The 20,055-nt window shown below is 30.7% G+C and overlaps 3 protein-coding genes across 10 annotated transcripts in view; 1 reads left to right on the forward strand and 2 right to left on the reverse strand.

Annotated features, from left to right (window-relative positions):
• The window catches only part of LOC148306570 (uncharacterized), a 93,080-nt gene extending 91,800 nt beyond the window's left edge, over nucleotides 1-1,280 (reverse strand). For all 3 annotated transcript variants that reach the window (XM_088264730.1, XM_088264729.1, XM_088264727.1), the window contains exon 1: nucleotides 1,068-1,280. The gene's annotated coding sequence lies outside the window, so the exon portion shown is untranslated. The remainder of the gene's footprint in view (nucleotides 1-1,067) is intronic.
• LOC148306568 (uncharacterized) overlaps nucleotides 1-1,748 on the reverse strand; it is a 100,120-nt gene extending 98,372 nt beyond the window's left edge. For 3 of the 6 annotated variants that reach the window (XR_015837983.1, XR_015837982.1, XR_015837981.1), the window contains exon 1: nucleotides 1,664-1,748. The gene's annotated coding sequence lies outside the window, so the exon portion shown is untranslated. Of the gene's footprint in view, nucleotides 1-1,641 lie in introns of all 6 variants that reach the window. The other 3 variants (XR_015837979.1, XR_015837980.1, XM_088264732.1) reach the window with 1 other exon arrangement.
• The window catches only part of LOC148306569 (uncharacterized), a 198,861-nt gene that overhangs the window by 98,193 nt on the left and 80,613 nt on the right, over nucleotides 1-20,055 (forward strand). The window lies entirely within an intron of this gene.

A 20,055-nucleotide genomic window follows, 5' to 3' on the forward strand; every position in this document is an offset into this window, starting at 1 on the left:
ATAAAATATTTGTTTTATAATTTTAAAAGGGCTTCAAAAAAGTTTTTTATAAAAGGTTTTAAATGTAAGATATGCAATGATTAGTGCATGATAATTGAATATGTACCTTAAATCAAATTTCGGAAAAGAGAATAATGGGTTGTGAAGACAAGCAAGTAAAGGGAATGTAAGATGGTTAGCGACTCGATAAGATTATGAGAAATATAAATTAACAAAAAAAGCGTAATAGTATGTACCAAATGCAGTGGTGGCATTTTAAATCTCTCTGATTCTTTATTTTTTAAGAAGTTTTACTTCTTTCACGTATGTATGTTTATGGGTAGGTACTTAATTAACTCTTTCCTAATACGAGTAATAAAAAAATCTCATAAGGAATCTTATGTACGTTTTATGTTTTAAATAAATTAAAATAAAATGTTTTACCTATTTGAAGACGAAATATTCCATGGTAAACATTATGATGATGTAAATTTAAATTATAATGTAATAATTAGTGCGTATGGAATAGTTGTGAATCCGGTTTGCCGACCACAGCTGATGCCATGTTTCCAAAACCTATTCTCGGCTTGTACATTATATAGAAGGCACTGCTGTTTAGTAAGGTCACCAAATACTAAGGTGTCTGTCCAGAAAATGTGCTGCGGAAAATCAATATATCGATTTGGTTTATACATAAACAGAACAACTGCTCACAAGAATTAAGTTGAAAACTTCACAGAAGAAATTTAAGCAAACTTTGAGACGTCATGATGCATAAATCAAATATGTGTTTTTGTTAAAAGATTGTCAATTTATGATCGTTTTAATTAATGCAATAAATGAATAAAAAGTGTTAAATAAATAAATGAAAATAAGAAACTAAAAACAAAACATGTTTAGTATAATCCTAACCTAAAAATAAATCACCTTTGTGTATTCAAAGCCAGGAAGATCGATTCTACTTGAAGAGGTGAATCGATATTTAATTATAGAACACACTAGACGAGAGTAAAAGTGTGTTTTAAAACATGCTGACACCACACTCTTGTTTGCCAAAAAAAGTGAAGTTTGTATATATGGTTACGTACCTCTTAGTCGATAGTCGGTCGACCTTGGATCTTCAGCTTAATGATGCTTGCATCCCGGCTGTTTCACAACACTGCACGGACGTATATATTCCAGGACGCGGCGAGTACAACACCAGTTGTCAAACGAGTCAAAATGGCGATGGACGTTTGAACAACAACTTTTAAAACAAGGCGAGTGACGTTCACTTCCCTGCGCGTATTGCCATCGACTGAGATACAGCACCGGCATTTACGGCCGTGGTATTAAAGATTCATTTTACCTCGCAGTAATCTTGACACTGGTCTGAATACGTTTAAATAAACAAAAAAATAATAAAAGGCAATTATGCATGTAGGTGCTCTTATAACACCAGCTGGAAAATGACCAAAACAAAAGAACGGCGTTCGATTTAAGAGCGCGGGAATGTTGCCCGCCAATTTTACGACAGTGTTGTTCAATATTAGAATCCAATTTACATATAATTGACGGTAGGTACGTACTTACTAATTCACTAACATAACCACGAAATAAAAGTTAAAAAAAAACGCCAAAACTGTTATAAATTATTCATGCACGTAAGAGGAAAATACAAACCCGGTTTATTTTAAGTAGGTACCTTAATAATTTCACACAAAAATGCTTTCTTTTTCTCTGTTGACGTTTAAATGATCAACTTTGTTTCTCGACTTGTATCCACTAAATGAAACGAAATCGTTTCCGCTTTTTGCGTAATACAGCTGACAAAGACGATAATATCGTCATCGTTTTTGACATTTGACATTTGGTTTTTGATTAAGGGGTCACAATTAGTTTGTCAAAGTATTTTTATTCTCAACGTACATACTCCGACATACGTTTATTCACTTTACGAATACTCACACCTAGAATCATTCAAATCTACAAAATTTCTTGATTGATTTATTTGAACATATAAGGCAGATAAAAAAGATATAAAAATATTTTACAAACGATATATTGAAAATAATAAAAATAAAATAATAAATAACAAAAACATAAATATATATAATTACTGTAAATCTTTTAATTTCTAAAAAAAAAAGGAGAAAAAAAATTGAAATTATAAACTTTTTTGAATAAAATAATAAATTTGTTACATTTGTTTATAAAAATTATCTTCCTCTAACTGTTTTTATCGCTCAATATTGAATATCTCGTCGATGCAGTGTTATCTTGGTTGTAAATTTCTCGCAGATCCAAGGCAATACAGGATGATTAGACCAGCGTTTTTGTTACCAGTCCAGGCTAATATGAAGCAAATGTGGTTCATTCACAATGTGGTATTTATTTTAATTCATGGGAATCAAACCAATGATATATAGCATAGTACCCACGCGCTAACCACTACACTACGGAGGCGGATAAATTATACTTTATAATAATATGTTAATTTCCAATTATTAAGAAAAACACTTGTTCTTTTACCACTTGAGATTATTTACGACGACTAGTTTCGGATGCTAAGCTTCCATCTTCTGGTCTAATCGTAAACATTTAAATTTTAATTTGTATACAATAATAATTATAACATATACACCTCAATTTACGACCTAGTTCCATTTCTCTTAATATGTCGTACCCCGCATTTGCGAAATATGTAGCGCAGTTTATAACATGGGAAGTTGAAATGTATGTAATCAAAAACCGCTTTCAAAAATATATACTTTTGCTCAAGGACTTTTTAACAAGGAAATATGTACTTTTGCGCTGTTGCGGAAGGACATGAATTCAACCCTTTATATAAAAAATAAAGACCAACATTGATCGTAAAAAAGTTTTTATTTAAAACAGGTTTCTTTGTATGCGAATTGTCTATGACGGCCTATTGCACGGACCGTTTTTGAAGCTTCATAATAACTTATCAACGTCTTTTGTCGTATCTTAAAACATATTTGTAAAAAATATTTAGTAACGTTCATAAAATGATAGCTTTATTTTTGTTTTTGTTTTAACGATCAAAGAATAAATAACAAATAGGTTATTTTAGTGTGATATCACAATAATGTATACGTTTATTTTAATTTCAATAATGACACTCAATAATAATACATATGTACATACATACGTTGTCACTGTTTACATATAAATAACACTTATTTAAATATTACTTGACAATTTGCTAATTTAGTTGGGACATTAAAATGTTTTTATATTACGTTTGGGAACATGAATCGTATTGTATTATTCGGAAAAATCCATCTTTGCTTAGGCGGTAAAACAGGTAATTTTCTGTGCGGATTATGTACACTTTTTATGGGATTTTGAAGTGATGCGATTTTAAATGTAATGAAAACCTATCCCTTACTTTTGTATGTAGTTCAAGTCCTTTTTTATGCGAATTCGCATTTTAAAAATCTAAAATTTAGACTAGTGCAAGTTACAACCGTTAAAGTGCGATTGTGTCACTGGCACATCGTATTACAGATAAAAGAGATGCTTTATTTGGAAGAAGAAAAAAACAGAAAAAGCACTTCCTTTTTACAAACGATTTCCTATATGTGGATATTTAATTAAGAAAATGCTCTTCCGTTTTAATTTTTATGATTTTTTAAAAACTTTTTCTTTGCGATTTTTGGTATATTCTATCATTTTGATTTGAAGTTATGCGGTTTTTAAAAATAATGGAACCTATCCCCCAGTTTTGTATGTACTTCAAGTCTTTTTGTGCGACTCCCCGGGGAACGTATCTATCGTATAAAAAGAGACCCAAGTGTAAAAATGATTTTTATACCTTTTGAGATCACTATCCATCCTGCGCTACTGATTTTTAGATAAAGGTGTGAAATATATTGAATGATATGTACCATATATGATGTAAGTAAAAAAAAATCATGATGAAGGATATTACTGCTACTGAAGAGGAAGTACTAGAATATGAAAATACCAACAATGTCTAGTGCACTTGGGGTTGCGTACCCGTACTCATACGAGGTGTTGCGGTAGGTTATGGTTAGTGTGTTTAGCTACCGTGCTGGAGGTCATGGGTTCAATTCCCAGGAGGGGGTGAAAATAAATACTAGTGATTTACACTATAATATGTATTTAATATTACCCTCGTCTGGTCCCGGATGCGCAGGAGGGATCACCTTGCCTTCATTTAAAAAACGATGCAGTGCTCTATACACCATTGGGTACGATTAAAGGGTTAGAAGAAGAAGAGGACTCGTACGACGTAGTACTACCTTGTGTAAGTTGTATGAGAGGTAATTTCTAAAGAAAATATTTTGGTACTGTCCATTGTGACTCAGGTGTAAGCCAGATTGATCATATTCGAAGTATTTAGAAGGCGTGGAAAATTGTCAATAAGTAAAAATTTGATTGCAAATATTACTATTTCTACATCTTTTTTCACAGAATTTATGACTACCAGTTGTTTGAAGAAACGTACATAATTTGTTATGTAATAGTACCGTGTATTTTAAAACGTAATATTACTAGAATATTTCTATCTATGGCACCAGGTGATTTAGTAGTCAGATAGTGACGTTAGTTTTCTGTTGTAGAATGTTATCATACACAAATAATGTAAGCAACATAATACTTTATCAGATTCAAATAAGAAGTTTGTTTCGTTATCTGCTGATGTTTTCAAAAGTGCACTACCTATGTAGGTATAGTATGCATGAATTTAGATGAAGGTATATCGCTCTCTCCTTTCAACAACGTCATATATAAAAAAAACTTGATTTTTCAGGAGATCGTTTTTAAAGTTTAAAAACATAATAAAATGTATTAAAAATAAATATCAAGCCACTTATTGAACTTTTTACTGTGCAATAGATCTTTTTAGGTAAAACCTGAATGTTTTTTCTGAAATATTTAGTAAGTATGCTTAAAAAAATATACCTTTTCTTCAAAATGCAAAAACAACACTTTTTACCGTAGCGGGTAAATATTAAATTAAAAATATGCCGCTTTTGCTGGGATATAGTACATTTATTGGGCATTCCGAAAACTTGCACAACTGAAAATTGACGCTTTTTGATATATTATGACGTTGTTGAAAGGAGTGAGCGATATAATTTCTGTACAGGGGGGTGGAAAATACAAGGATTACTTTTAATGATAAACTAAAAGTAAAAAGGTTTCTAGTATTTAAAAAAAAATCAGAATAAGTAGTTTCCTTTTTTGCCATGAGGTTGTCGGCAAATGTTTAAAGAAAATTCACGTGGTTATTTTCATGGAAGTTTCCAATGTAACTAACTAACTAACTAACCATCACGCCGCTTCCCGCAGGGGTAGGCAGAGAGAATAGAGCGCCACACCTCTCTGTCCTTGCAGACATTTCAGACTTTCTTAATTTTATCGATAATGCTTATCTCAGCTTTGCATTCCTTCCTTATTTCACTACTCGCACATCTATCATACATCGTTTTGTCGCACATTCTTCTGAGAGATCGCATTTCGACTGCATTCAGTCTACTTTCATCCTTCTTTTGCCAACTCCATGTTTCACTTCCATACATTAGAGTTGGAACCAGGACTCCGTTGTGCACTGCCAGTTTAGCTTCCGCTGATAGGTTATTATTTGCTATAACTGATTTCAGTGCACCATTAACTTTGTTCCCAGCATTCACTCTCCTTTCTAAGTCTTTATCAATCTTTCCTTATCAAGGTTTCTTGTATTTAAAAAAAATCAGAATATGTAGTTACCTTTTGTGCCATGAGGTTGTCGGCAAATGTTTAAAGAAAATTCACATGGTTATTTTCATGGAAGTTTCCAATGTTTCCTGATTAAATGACGTCTTATTCTGAGAACTATTTAGTAATAAATCAAAAATATTTTCCTGCTCTTCTTTACTTATTTTTAATTATTAACTTTCATCACATTTGATGTAATCGTATGGGGAAAATTGGAATTTTCGTATTCTCAAACCATACCACAAGCCACAAGTAAAAGCATGATGAAAGAATTTCTGATTGATTTGGTCATGCCAAGTCGCTCTATTCTCCAATTCACGTTTACCAAATATACTCTCTCTTAAACAAAAATTTTCTCGTTATCAAGACCACTTTAAAAAAACGTTTCATTATATTTTGAACCATCCCTAACTCAAATTTGCATTTCTTCGTAATGTTTTCATTTTATATTTTATCTTTTATGGATTTTTCTACATATTTGTGTAGGATTGAATATTGTCGAAATGCTATCCCTCACACGAATGTGTGGCAAAACGATGTTTGATAGAAGTTCGAATGATGAAATAAGGAAAGAATGCAAGGCTGAGATAAGCATTATCGACAAAATTAAGAAAAGTGTGTTGAGATTGTTTAGACATGTGGAAAGTATGAGTGAGGAAAGAACGGTTTAACAAATTTATGGGGCGAATTTGGTTGGAAAAAGAAGCAGAGGAAGACCGAGGAAAACATGGCACAATCAAGTTTGTCAAATACTTAAAAGCGGCCGGGTGAGGAGTCCTAATAATCGTCGGGTATGTATGAGGAGATGCACGAATGTGGAAGAGGCGAAGAAGAGGCTATTCTCTCTGCCTACCCCTGCGTTATGGATAGTTAGTTTTTCTTGTTAAAGATCTTTATGAGTAACCGTTATCCTGACTCATTAGAAATGTCTCTTTTGTTATCGATTTCCTGATTCACCAAGTCTATGACACATTCAATAAAAATTTCATACAATTTATATACAAAGCCAAGCCATCTTTTAATGCTAACTAAAAAACTACAAACCATTTGTTTTTTGTTTTATTTCAATGACTTTTACATAAAGAAAATCATCTTCAATATTATTATGTAAATTTCAGTTCGCGACTATTATGAGGCCACTCACCCGAATTTCAAATACAAAGTAACCTTATATAAGTACCTACTTAAATGAAGTACATTTTGTTGAATTTGAGACGTAATTTCATACAAATCAAATATGTAAATTTTAAATTTTACATATTCTCTCTTAAAAATTAGGGTAGTTATATTGTAAGATCTGGAGATCTAATGATTTTTATTAACTTAATTTAGGTATCCACAATATTGCAGCCTTTACATATGATTTGTAGGCGTTTAAAAATAATTATATTGTTGAATTTAAATTTTCATTTGTAAATATTACTAACTTTGCAAAACAAAAAAATCTTAAAATCATTAAAAACAAACATAAAAAAATATGTTTACTCGTATATTTTTCAAAAGTAAAAATAATTGTCCGCCTCCGTAGTGTAATGGTCAGCACGCTCGGCTACCGTTCTGGAGGTCCTGGGTTCGATTCCCAGGGGGGATAAAATAAATATAAGTGATTTTTTCACTGTAATATTTATTTAATATTACCCTGGACTGGTACCTGAAGCGGAGGGCTGATCACCTTTCCTTCATGTGTATACGATTAAGATAACACTGCGTTTATATGAAGCAGTGCCCTATGCACCATTTGGTGCGGATAAGGGTTTAAACAAACAAAACAAAAATAATTATTATGCTTTCAGCGTGACTTAGCGGTAGGTTAAATACTTGGCCATATTTTGTTTACTACATAGTATTAAAAAAAAACCTTTAAAAATCTGGAGAGGTGATCTCTTGCGATGAGAACACCGCGTCCAGTGCTATCATATTAGGTATCCAGCACCCATCTGTGTTTCACAAGCAGTGATATGATGAGGATGGAGCTCTCATCAGCCTCTCTCGGAAGCCTGCCATGTCTTATTAGGCCATCCCAGAGTGGGATGTGTGCTAGAGCAAATATACCACTCGCGCTACTATGTCGGGGTAACTTCAGGAGGGCCCTGTATCCATTATTGTAACATATTTTTATATCTCTTGCGCTTTTCTGTTATACCCACACCCACAGGCGTACTGCTGTACGCAAAAAACTTGAACCATTTTATTTTTTACAATAATGGCATATACAAAGTAAAAGTGAAATTAAAAATAGGTAGATATTACCATAACGTGGATGCCTAATCAATTAATAAAAAAAAATTAAAAAAATTCAATCAAATATTTTAATAAAATAAACAAAAGGCTTAATAAATTGATGACTTATAAGTAAAATTTATAAATGCATTTTCATAGAAACATTTGAGGTTATTTTAATATTATGTAAAATAAATAATAAAAATAGTTTGACCACAAATGTGGTTACAAATATTAATGTATTGCATGATGCGTACTATTAATAATGATAATAATAATAAAACTCATGTTTTTTTATGTATGGTGAACTACATTTTTAGCCCACGTGACAGATGACTGTTCACTGGATATGAATGATAGTGGAATTCTGTTTCACCGATTCGATCACAGGAAATCTGACACATTATCAAAAGTTTTAAATAATTAAATGCCGCAGACCATATTTCCCATGCCATCTTCTCACATGTGTGCATTTCTGTGGTAAACACATTTAATTGTAATAAAAAATATTGTAATAAACATTAACCGTAAAAGGTATAAAAACTAAAATTGTGACTAATGGGTAACTATTACTTTTTTGGAAACCTGATTCGTTAATTTTCTCGGTTTATATTTTTTACTAGGTTAATTTTTTAAAGATTTATATTTGAAGCAACGACGTTGTGATTTTCCATTTTATAATTAAAGCATAATTTTGTTTTAACGTTACTTTAAATATTTTATTTTAACTTAAAAAAAGTGGTTAGCTTCGAAACCGGTAGACATTATAATTAATTTATAATAAAATATTCATAGTGATTAAAAAAAAGTTATATTTTTTTATGTCAAATAAATAAATAACAGTCAATTTTTTCTGATTTATTTGGATTGATTATCTTTGATGAGATGTCAAAAAATAATATGAAAAATAACTCTATTGGATAGCTATAATTGGAGCTGATTCAGATTTGTGAACAAGTATTTGGACACACTTTAACTGTTGTAAATAAATGTGGTCAAATTATAAGCTTAAATTATAAAAACGAAAATGATATTTTCTGGCGTTTCTCATGTGTGTGATTATAATCCAGGATTCGGACCTCACATACCAGGAAAAGAGTTTCTGCTCAATAAAAATCTTCTTTTCATCTCACCAATAGATGTCTCTAGTGATGTTCTAGTGATTCAAGAACAATGTTCCAAAATTGGTTCATATTTACAGAACATCTAAGAATATGAGTAGTGCGGTTGTCAATCATGGGTAGAATCGGTGAATGTTACACGTGTGTAAAGTGATTACTTAAACCAGTCTATGACGGTCAAATACCCAGACTTCCATATTCTTCTCCATCTTTGATGAAATGACAAAAAATAATATCACGAATATTATTTATATATGTTATAATCACCCGAAAAAAGTTATGTAAATTATCTGCGCATCTTATTTTCGTCACGACTCGATAGACGTGCCTTAATACAATATTACACAATAGCATAATAGTAGGTACCTACACAAAAGATTGCAAACTTACTAACCATAAATGTTATATTTATTTATTTTCATGTTATAGGATTTTTCTCCATACAGCTTCGTCGTCATGAAGCGATTTTGAGTTGCCCTGCAGCATTGAATATAAATACGATAAAAAATACTGGAGCACGATACTTTGTTTCCTTTATGGAGAATTGCTTATTTTATCTTTATTTACGTTTGTAGCCTTTATTGTGAAGTGACTAGCGAGTCTGGTAATTGTGCTGGGGGTTCCGAGTTCGATTTCTAGGGGTCCAAAATATGTTAATAGAAAACATAAAAAAAAGTAAAATTCAAAACACTACATAGTTAATAAAATATTTTTAATCATAAACTTGCAAACGTTCATACATATACATGTTTGTATACAATGGTGGGATTTAGCCGGTTTTAACCGGTTCGCTAGAACCGGTTCCTAAATTTTTTGGAGTTCGCCGAACCGGTCCTTAACCCTTTGTTTTCACACAATATTCTGATTGAGATCATATATGAAAAATAAGATAGTAAATAATAATAACAAAAAAAGTTATTTCACTTAGTAAAAAAATATCGTGAAAGATTTACGCTTCAGCATTTGGAGTATTCTGTGAATGTTCTGTTTATGTGCAGAATAAAAAATAAATAAATGAATAAATGTAAAAACCTATTTTAATAGGGAGAGGGGTAGAGGTTCGAGGGCGAACCGGTTCTTGAAAACTTTGAATCCCATCACTGTTTGTATATATACATAAATATACATACCTTGTTTACGTTGGGAGCGGATAAGGATCAGAAGAAGAAGACAAATACGCACATATAATTTGAGCAGTAATATAGGACACCAATTAAGTTTTCAATGGAACGTACTGCCGTCTCACAGAACCACTACTTTAATACAAATGTCAATTTTAATAGAATATTCAATCGTCCATGTCTCAAAATTAAGTTAACATTTTGAGCTAAGCATAATCGTATTGGCCTAGAAATTGAAGTCAGCATAATCTTTAAACTGAGAGCTTTTAGAAGAAAATGTACCTCTAGTACCTACTGTAAATATGTAATACATATTTTTATTTATAAATGAGAAAATATGGAGCTCTCAACAGATTGCGAAAAATGGTGAACGACGTAGATTGATGGTGGTGGAAATATGTATATTCTGCGTTCTAGATTTTTTGTTCTCTTGTTTCAGCGGCTACATAGAGTAAAATTCGAAATAATTTATTGTTTTTGCTGGCATAACAGATATAAAATATTTTCACCGGCTGTTATATTTAGGTAATATCACATTTCAGATGTACCTTGTTAAGATTTTTGATAGAAATAGCCGAATAAACAACCTATTTTTTCTATTTACATTTTTTAAATTTTGTTTGTTTAATGTTTTTCCAGAAAATATTACATTAATTTACTAAATACTTCTTTTTATAAAAATCATATTCTAATAACGTTGTACCTCTTGAAAAAAGTTATTGTACTTGGGGAGAGGGACTTACACTCAATATTTATGTATTTATAATTCTTAACTAAGGATACATAAATAAGATCTTTTTTCTTCGTTCACTTTTTATTTAAAAAAAATTATGATTTACAAAATAAGTATATTTAATTATTATTTTTTTTATTTAAAAAGAGAAATATTTGTTTTTTTTTTTATCTACACAAGAATTTCATTTTCAAACTATTTCCGTGACCTAAGCGGCTCATTATAAGAAATAGGTATCAAATTGTGGTAGAGTAGGTTCGAACCGAGAAACTCTGACTTAAGAGCCCGGGACACCACGGGACCACAACCCGACACCGATTTAAATTATTAAAAGTCGATAACTACATTATATTAATAGTACGTAACATTAACTGATTTAGTATTAACTTTGTGGAATAACATGATGATTGCAAAATAAAAATAAAACACTCAAATAAGACCACTTTTGAGTTTATTTATGCAAATATTATTTTTGTAATTGGCCATTTTTACATTAAAACACTCAATAATGGTCTCATACAATTGTTTTATTTTTATATTGAAAATATAGTATGTGTATTATTATTTTCAGTTTTTATAAGGTAGAAATGTATCTGTATAATTTAAGTAGGAAGTACATATCAATTTTGTATTTATTTTGTTTTAAGGAAATATTTAAGTATCGTGTTGGTTTGTATTTATTAGAAAGAAATATATATATTTTTTATAGCTTTGGCCACTACAAGACAAATTTCCGAATGTACAGTTTATATTTAATGCAGTACGATACGATTATGTGTGTGTATGTATATAAAAATGAGAATTAATCATATGTAGGTAACATACGTAAAAAATGGGTTTAACCATTCTATGCTCTAAATATTACAATATGTATCATCCATTAAAAATCAAAACTTAAACCTTGTACTGTAACAGATGTTTTGAAAACGTGAGTTTAATTTATAATTTATGCATGTAAAATGAAAGATTTTACCCTGTAATTTTATTGGAATTCTGCAACATGAGGCATCGTTTTGAATATTGCAAACCACTTAAAGAAGGAAGAAAATAGGATGCCTAACGTATGAATTTTAAACCAAATCTCTTATTCTGAGTCAGAAATAATGAGGCTGAGGTTTTATTCTTTTTCGGAACGTTTTGAAGTTCATCGCTCCTAAATAATATTAAAGATTCACTTTCCTCGCAGGAAGCTGTTAACATTGCATTCAGGTAAATCTCGCGTGCTAACCCGATCACCATGCTGCTAAGATATTTTTCCTGTGAACACCTATCACGATAAAGCGCTGCATTTATGAGTCAATGATACACAATATTCAAACCTTAATTTCTCAGGAAAAGAGTATTCGTTTCGCAATAAAACTTTTGGATTAAAACTTGATTTATTCGTCCATGAATACCGTGAGCACTTTGGTGAATTTAGTAGATGTGAGTCGTTCATGAAGGACCGGATCTTAATAATCCGTCCATATACATATGTTTAATACATTGATTAAATAACCGATTTATGTATATTACATGAAATAATAATATGAACATATCTACATACTACACATCTTATATTGGGTTGTGGTCCCGTGGTTAGTTTCGCAGACTCCAAGTCATGTTTTTTGTTTCTTGGTTCAAACCCACTCTACCATAATTTGATACCTTTTTCTAATAACAAACCGCTTAGGCCTAAAGAAATAGTATGAAATTGATGTATTTTTGTGTAAAAACAAAAATATTGCCCTTTGAATTAAAAAAAAATCTTCTAAATAAACGAGCAAGGAATTTATTTTAAAAGACAAAAGAAAAACCCTGTAAATACCCAGACTTCCATATTCTTCTTCATGCATATTGACATGTAAAAATTTAAAAATAACTCCTAACTGGAGAAACCCAGATTTGTGAACAAGTATTTGGACACTCTCAAAATGCTGTAAATAAATATTCTTCATTTATTTTTTATCGATTTTTTACGTCCTTAAGTTATTTTAGTAATCATGATAAATTGTTGACTTGTAAAAATAAGACTTGTTTTTTTTTCAGGTATGTAAACCAAGCAGTAAATTGCAGTTGTTTGAGCAAATGATGTTTGTAAGTACTCAATACAATATTTGTAATAAAGCTTAAGTTCTTGCCTAATTTTTAATACGAGTATTTATTACCACATTGTATAATAGTGTATTAATCTACTAACTCCGTGACTTTTAAATTATGTGTTTATATTTAATCATTATTTACGAAATTCGTGTTTTCTTCATATTTGATTGCATTAAGTTATGAAGTGGCAGTAGGTAAATGCTTCACGTTGGCAGAACTGTTCGTAGGAGATCTCGCGTTAGAGACTGGGTTTAAAATCTACATAATTTTTGTATTGAAATACCAACTCTCTGCTAACGCTAATTTTTATGGAGGGTGATCAAATTACTTGAAAATTTACGTGTGATTTAAGAAAAATCTTAAAAATAAAAAAGAATTTTAAAAAAAAATAAAAAAAATTGTTAAAAACTTTGAGAGATTTTATAGGCAATGGACCCTTCTATTTCTTGGTCGTAACTCTCGCGAAGCTATTTTTTATCTCTCCAAAGTTCTTGGTAGCTGATGTCATTTTAAGCGTCATTTGAATAAAATAAATAACGTTTAAAATGCATTAAAGTATAAATATTGAAAATCTAAAATTATTAATGTGATAATGACTAAAACCTACCTCCCAGTTGTCTATGTTCTCACTGATAAAAAATAAGAAACTGCTTCTACTCTAATCTCACCCTTTATGTTCCCAGGGTAACAACCTTCAAATTTAGGCTAAGAATCATATATGGTGTTTAATAATGATATTGATTTCAAAGCACATGTCACTATTGGCTTAAAAAACAGTGGTATGATAAAATTAGATAAAAAATGTTTATCCACCTAGGAATTTATTTTAACATCGTTTATAATTCACAGTATACTTTTTTTTGCAACTCTTTCAATCGTCTTTATTGTTTGCTGTCACCAGCTAATAATTAATTGGCCCTTAGGGCTTTAAATGTTGGAGCTAATAACAGAATAATTGACAACAACAAAAATGCGAACTGTAAAAAATCTTAAGTCTCTTTAACCAATATTTAGAATTCTCTTTGCAAAATTACGTTGATCCAAATCTGTATTTATATTTCATGAATTTATACTACTCTTATGAAGTCACTTCGGATACTATAATTTGTTTTAGAAGTTCTACGGTTCACTTAAAGTATCGAAAAAAATACGAATTGATTTATCTAAAAATAACTTCTCAAGAACTTTCTGGAATTCCTGGTTTCATTTCGTTCCCAGATATCCAATACATCCCATACTTGGGGCTAAGCCTTGTATTTACAAAGAACTCAAACCAAACAACAATATACACACCTCAGAATAATTATATACCCTACGACTTCATACAGCCTCCGACGAAACGAGATTTCTAATATCTTGTAACCTAATATCTTTTCTCACAAAAAAAACTTTTGTTTTCTCAAAACTTTAGATTGATTTTTAGGCTTCTGGAGCACAGATTCTCAAAATAGACGGTGCTGCCTCCCGCGAGGGATGGAGAGATCATCTAGAGGAGGAGTCCCCAAACTTTTTCTTACTGGGAGCATGTTTTCAATCTTAAGTCTTCTCGCGATTGACCGTTAATATGAATCTTATAAGTACATACTTGAGGCCTTAGGAGATAGAAAGGACAGCTGGAAAGTGGGAAATATGTTTATGTTCCTCTACCTTTTCCTTATTATCCAGGCAATTTACTTCTCCTCAATAACTGAAAATGTTGGCAGGGGACACTAGGCCAGAAAAGTTTGGGAACCAGAGCTACCATAACCAGTCTAATGATACGTTTATATTACATCTACATTTCTTTGCAAATGATACACGTAGTAAAAACAACAAAAACAATTAATTCGTAACATTTTTATTATTATTATTTGTTCATCATTATCAGACAATATATCAATATAGATCATATAGTAGTATAATCAGTATGTATCACACTCATCGTATCAATTAAGACACCTATGATATATAACAATTAATTCCTTGATCTTCAAAACGGTTAATATCATTTCATTAGTTTTTTTGTTCATTATTTGTGTTAAAAAATTATGTCGTTTTACAAAACCCACAAAGAACAAGTTTTGGTTCAAACGGTTGTTTTACAAAAATATAAACAAGTCCCCTTTTATAAAAAAGCAATTCAACCAAGAGTTTGTGCTTTGGAAACGACGTGTTTCAGACTACGAATTCGATCTTAGAACCTTGAATCGAAATTCGTTAAGCTCAGAATATATTTGTTACTCTTCTTGATGATCCGATAGCTATCAACGTGGATATTTATTTATTGAATGTCTACTCAAATAAGATGGGAATTCCATTTGCGTCAATAATATGTGACCAACCATACAAAATGTATTAAAAATAGTTTTATAACAAGATATCCTGTAATGGCCTTTGAGGTAGTATTTTACGAAAATGGCGCTATGTTTACAAATTATCTTAATTTATTATTTTTTGTTATTATTTTTAACTGTTTTATAACTTCTATTACACAAATCTTCCATCAAGCAATTATACTTTCTGCAACTTGAGCTGACTGAGAATTGATTTTTACTACCGTTTAGTACCGTTTCACTAACATACAGTTTTATGGCATTAAATTGATTTAAAAAAACACCTCTATGAATAGCTGAATTATATTACATGTCTAGTTATTGAGTTGCCTGTATTTACTATTATGTAAGGTGGCACGTATTTTGAAGCTTCAATCAAATTTTATTTTAATTATTGTTTTGGCATTAACTTTGTGGTAAGACATGATGAAATTATTAATGAAAACACTTGTTTTTTCCGACTTATATTTAATATTTATTTTTACGTCTAATATCGGAAGCTACAAATGCTTCCGTCTTCGGGTCTGAATATTAACATTTAAACATTAGTTTATATTCAGACCCGAAGATAGTAGCATCTGTAGTTTCCAAAATAAGTCGTTCAAATAAATTTTAACTCAAGTGGTAAAAAACAAGTATTTTCATTTACAATTTCATAAAATTTTATTATTTTCAAACATCAAAAAATTTGGTACAATGCTAAAATTTTGAGAACGAGTAAAAAAACTATTTGCGTAAAGTACATATAAACTTCCATTATATAATTTTAAATTTGTGATATTTGAAACTCTTGTTGATATAATGTATGAATTACGTAAAAAGTTAAATGTTAAATATTGGAAAGTGCCAAATCTATTCACAGTGTTGCAATGAATTTATTATGAATGACATTTTAAGAATGTATCTTTGTCACTTATGAGAAAAAATCTCGATTAAAATAAGCGCGAAGTATACAGTGTTCTAGGTAATTTTTTGAGATTGTCCCATTTCAACCATAGTCCTGAAATAAGATATAATATCGGGACAATTGATTTTATGGGTTCTTGCTATATTATTATGTTTTGTCTTGTATTTTATTCTGCAATCAGTGTGCATGTAATCATTTTTAAAATAGTATTTTCCTCATATTGGTAAGTATGATATATAATCCGGAAAGCATATGTTGTCTTCTTTTTCTTCGGCTTAGAATTACGATACTTCAGCTCAGAAATTCTCCACCTCGATAGCTGGGGCTATCTTTTCCCTGTTTTCTTTTGAATTTCTCTTTTATTTTTTCATAATAATTAAATACAAGTGTATTATTTATTGATTCGGCATTAACTTTGTGGAATGACACATTGATTTTTTAAAAACTAAACACCTGTATAATACCACTTAGTATTTCATTACGCACGACTAGTTTCAAAAACTGTAGATAAAAACAGGTGTGTTTATCTACAGGCGAAAAGTAAAAACTAAGTATTTTTTTTTAAATAAAATAATAATATTAAAAATAAACAAGAGTTTCTAACTCTTAATAATACAATTATAATCAATAAATATAATAATGAGTCCGTTCGTTAGATTGTGTATTATGATAAAGCTGATCTGACGATACTGTAGAATTGCCGGCACCAAACCTGACCTTCCATCTCGATTACTCTCTCTGTTCTCTCAGCAACCCCATCTTCTATTTCATTAACTGTTCTCGTTCTTCTTGACACTTTCACAAGATACTATGCTACTTTGTATGCTCTTATGCTTTAGTCCTACGTCCATTTTACTTAGCTGGATGCTCACTCTTCTGCACTCCAATTTCAGCACATATCTTTCTCTTTCCAATATATGGCACCGCCACATCACATCTATCTTTTGTTTTGAGATTTACCTTCAAGTTGAATACAGAATACAGGCTAAATCATAAAGAAAATATTTTTTTTTCACGACTGTGCTATATTTTTTATCCTAAAGGGAAAGCACTATGAAAAAATTATACAAAGATACAAGTAGGGTTATTTTTTTCGTATAATGCGGTGGAACGGAGTTCCGGCACTTTTTTCACGGATATTTTTTTTTTAATTTTCAAAATCAATTGGACGAAACAATGTTTGTGCTAACGTAATTACAATCAATATTTATATAATTCGTCAAAATGATCAAATATGGTATTGTATTGAATATTTAAATTATATTTGAATATTTCTTGTAGTGAATTCCGGAATCTTTTCCAGGAGTTTATAAGTGAATTCCGCGACATTTTTTGTTAAAAATAACCCTGGAAACACGTGAAGGGACCAAATCAGTTTTTACTTTGCACTTTTTTTCACGTTTTTCCATTATCTATTCATTGACCTTGTGACTTTGGCTTTGGGAGGTCCCAGAACCCTTATTTCTATTTACTTTAACGACCAAAACGAGTTAAACAATTTATCAGTGTACTTATTTGATAGATAAGTTTAGAAAAACATAATTTACAAATTCACTCCGTTCGATATGAATTTAATTTGATAGGTTTTCCGGTTTATTTTTGAAGAAACATGGTAATCCTGTTTTGCAACAATATAATGAAACGCACTGGTTACAGACCTCTGACCTATTGATATATTTTCGTATTTGTACACACGTATATTTTTATAAACTATCCGATAAAACAAACGGGAAAACCCAAGCGCTTCTTGATATGTATAATTATTATTTAGTTTATGTGTACGTATATTAATACAATATAAACGTTTGAGTATTCAATTCATGTAAATTAATGCGAAATCTTTTAATGTTTTCTACTGATAAAATACTCTTTCATATATGCAGTGCTAAAAGTATAGGTAACCAGTATGAACACATTTCATTTCGTATTTCATATTTCACTAATGTTAATAAATGTGTGTGTGTGTGTGTGTATGTATGTGTGTGTGTGTGTGTGTGTGTGTGTGTGTGTGTGTGTGTGTGTGTGTGTGTGTGTGTGTGTGTGTGTGTGTGAGCGCGTGTGTTTAGGGGTACTTATCATTCTTATGCATCACTTATAAACTATTTTGAAATTGAGATGCAATTTTATCTGAATCCTGTCAGCATGATTCAAACATTACAGAATACAATAAAAAAGCTTTGCTATCTTTAGTATACGCACACGGAATCTCATACATGAAAACAAAACGTGCTAACCACTACGCTACAGAGACTAAGGTGTAGAAATGATAAATAAAAATACTACGAGATACTCCTGTTAAATAATGTACTGGGAAATCACTTATTTTGTTGATTTTCAAATTAAAATTATTTTCTTTGAGGTTCGTATATTTGATTCTTTTAGTCTCACTTGTGATCTTTTTTTAGAATTGGCAATATTCAAACTGACCTTCATGTGTCAAAATGAATCATATTTTCAGATTTTCGAAGCTGAAATATTCCCTTCAATCTATGTAGTATACTTGTGTCACTGTCACCCTGTGTCTGTCGGTCATTGTGTCTCCTGAACCCCAATCAATGTCTCTCATCCCCTTCAGTACGTTTCACAGACCCTTTTAAATCTACATACATATATTCAAATATTCATCCCAAACCATGAGGTTTCATTGAACTAACTTCATATTCTGTATATAATATAAACGATAACGTAAAATAATTTGAACATTTCATTTTATATCATTTAAGTTTTCGATAAATTTTTAACGTCGTATCATACGCAATATACTAACAAAATGATTATTGACGATTATGTCAAATTGCGCCAATTGAAATTAAAAATGCATACAAAACCCTCAAATTCGACATTCAATGTACCAATCAAATGTTGTTTTAAGCAATTGAATTTTTCGCAATATCAGAATAAGCACTCAAAGTTAGTATAAATGGCATTGCAGTAATCGTTTTGAAAATTTAATAAACATATTAGTACATTCATATTTTGAAAATGTTGATTAGACGATTAAAAGTTGATTTACAGTAAAAAAAAAATAGATTCATAATTACCGTAAAATATTAATGTTGGGTTTTTTTAAATTAAATTAAATTTATACAATATACTCAAATTACAACAATATAATTTCATGACAAGAAATACAAATTCTCTTTAAAGGTTTTCACGGGGTCGGGTGTTGGGGTGTAAACTTAATCATTCATTGTAATAAACGATTACATTACTTACATATATTTAAAAGGGTCTCTGCTTCATAAAACAAAAAAAAACTTGCTCAAATCACTCATAAATACTAGCCGCGAACTCGCACATGAAGCGACGTATGAATTATATGATTAATATTAGATGTGTGTAAAGCGATCACTTAAACCAGCCGTATGACAAGTCATAAGCCCTGTAAATGCCTAGACTTCCATATTCTTCTCCATCTTTGATGAGATGTCAAAAAATAAAAACCTCATGGATTTGAATTATTTATTTTTATGGGGAAAATATTACAGAATTGCTCTTGTAAACGATTCAACTTATACGTTTCCTGCCAGAATGAAAACAAAGTTGAATATTTCAATGTAAATAACTAGCATTTAACATGACGCAACTGCATAATTTATTCAGTTCCAGGTTTCAAAGTTTCGCCCTATTAACAGAGGGCATTTACAATTCATTGGCTTTGCCCGGACTTCGGTAGTAGAAACAACTGTAGGCAATTTGTGTACTTCAACATACAAATATAGTTAGCGATACTAGAACGCACAACTCTCTGACGCATTCATATGTGACTCATATCTGACATGACCTTTTTTGCTGAGTCATGCTCAATAATAAAAATTCTGTCGCGTCTAGATATTTTTTAGAAAACTTTACA

Source organism: Brachycentrus maculatus, unplaced genomic scaffold, assembly GCF_059751285.1.
Source record: "Brachycentrus maculatus isolate JH-2025_06_01 unplaced genomic scaffold, ASM5975128v1 h1tg000237l, whole genome shotgun sequence".
Lineage (NCBI taxonomy): Eukaryota > Metazoa > Arthropoda > Insecta > Trichoptera > Brachycentridae > Brachycentrus > Brachycentrus maculatus.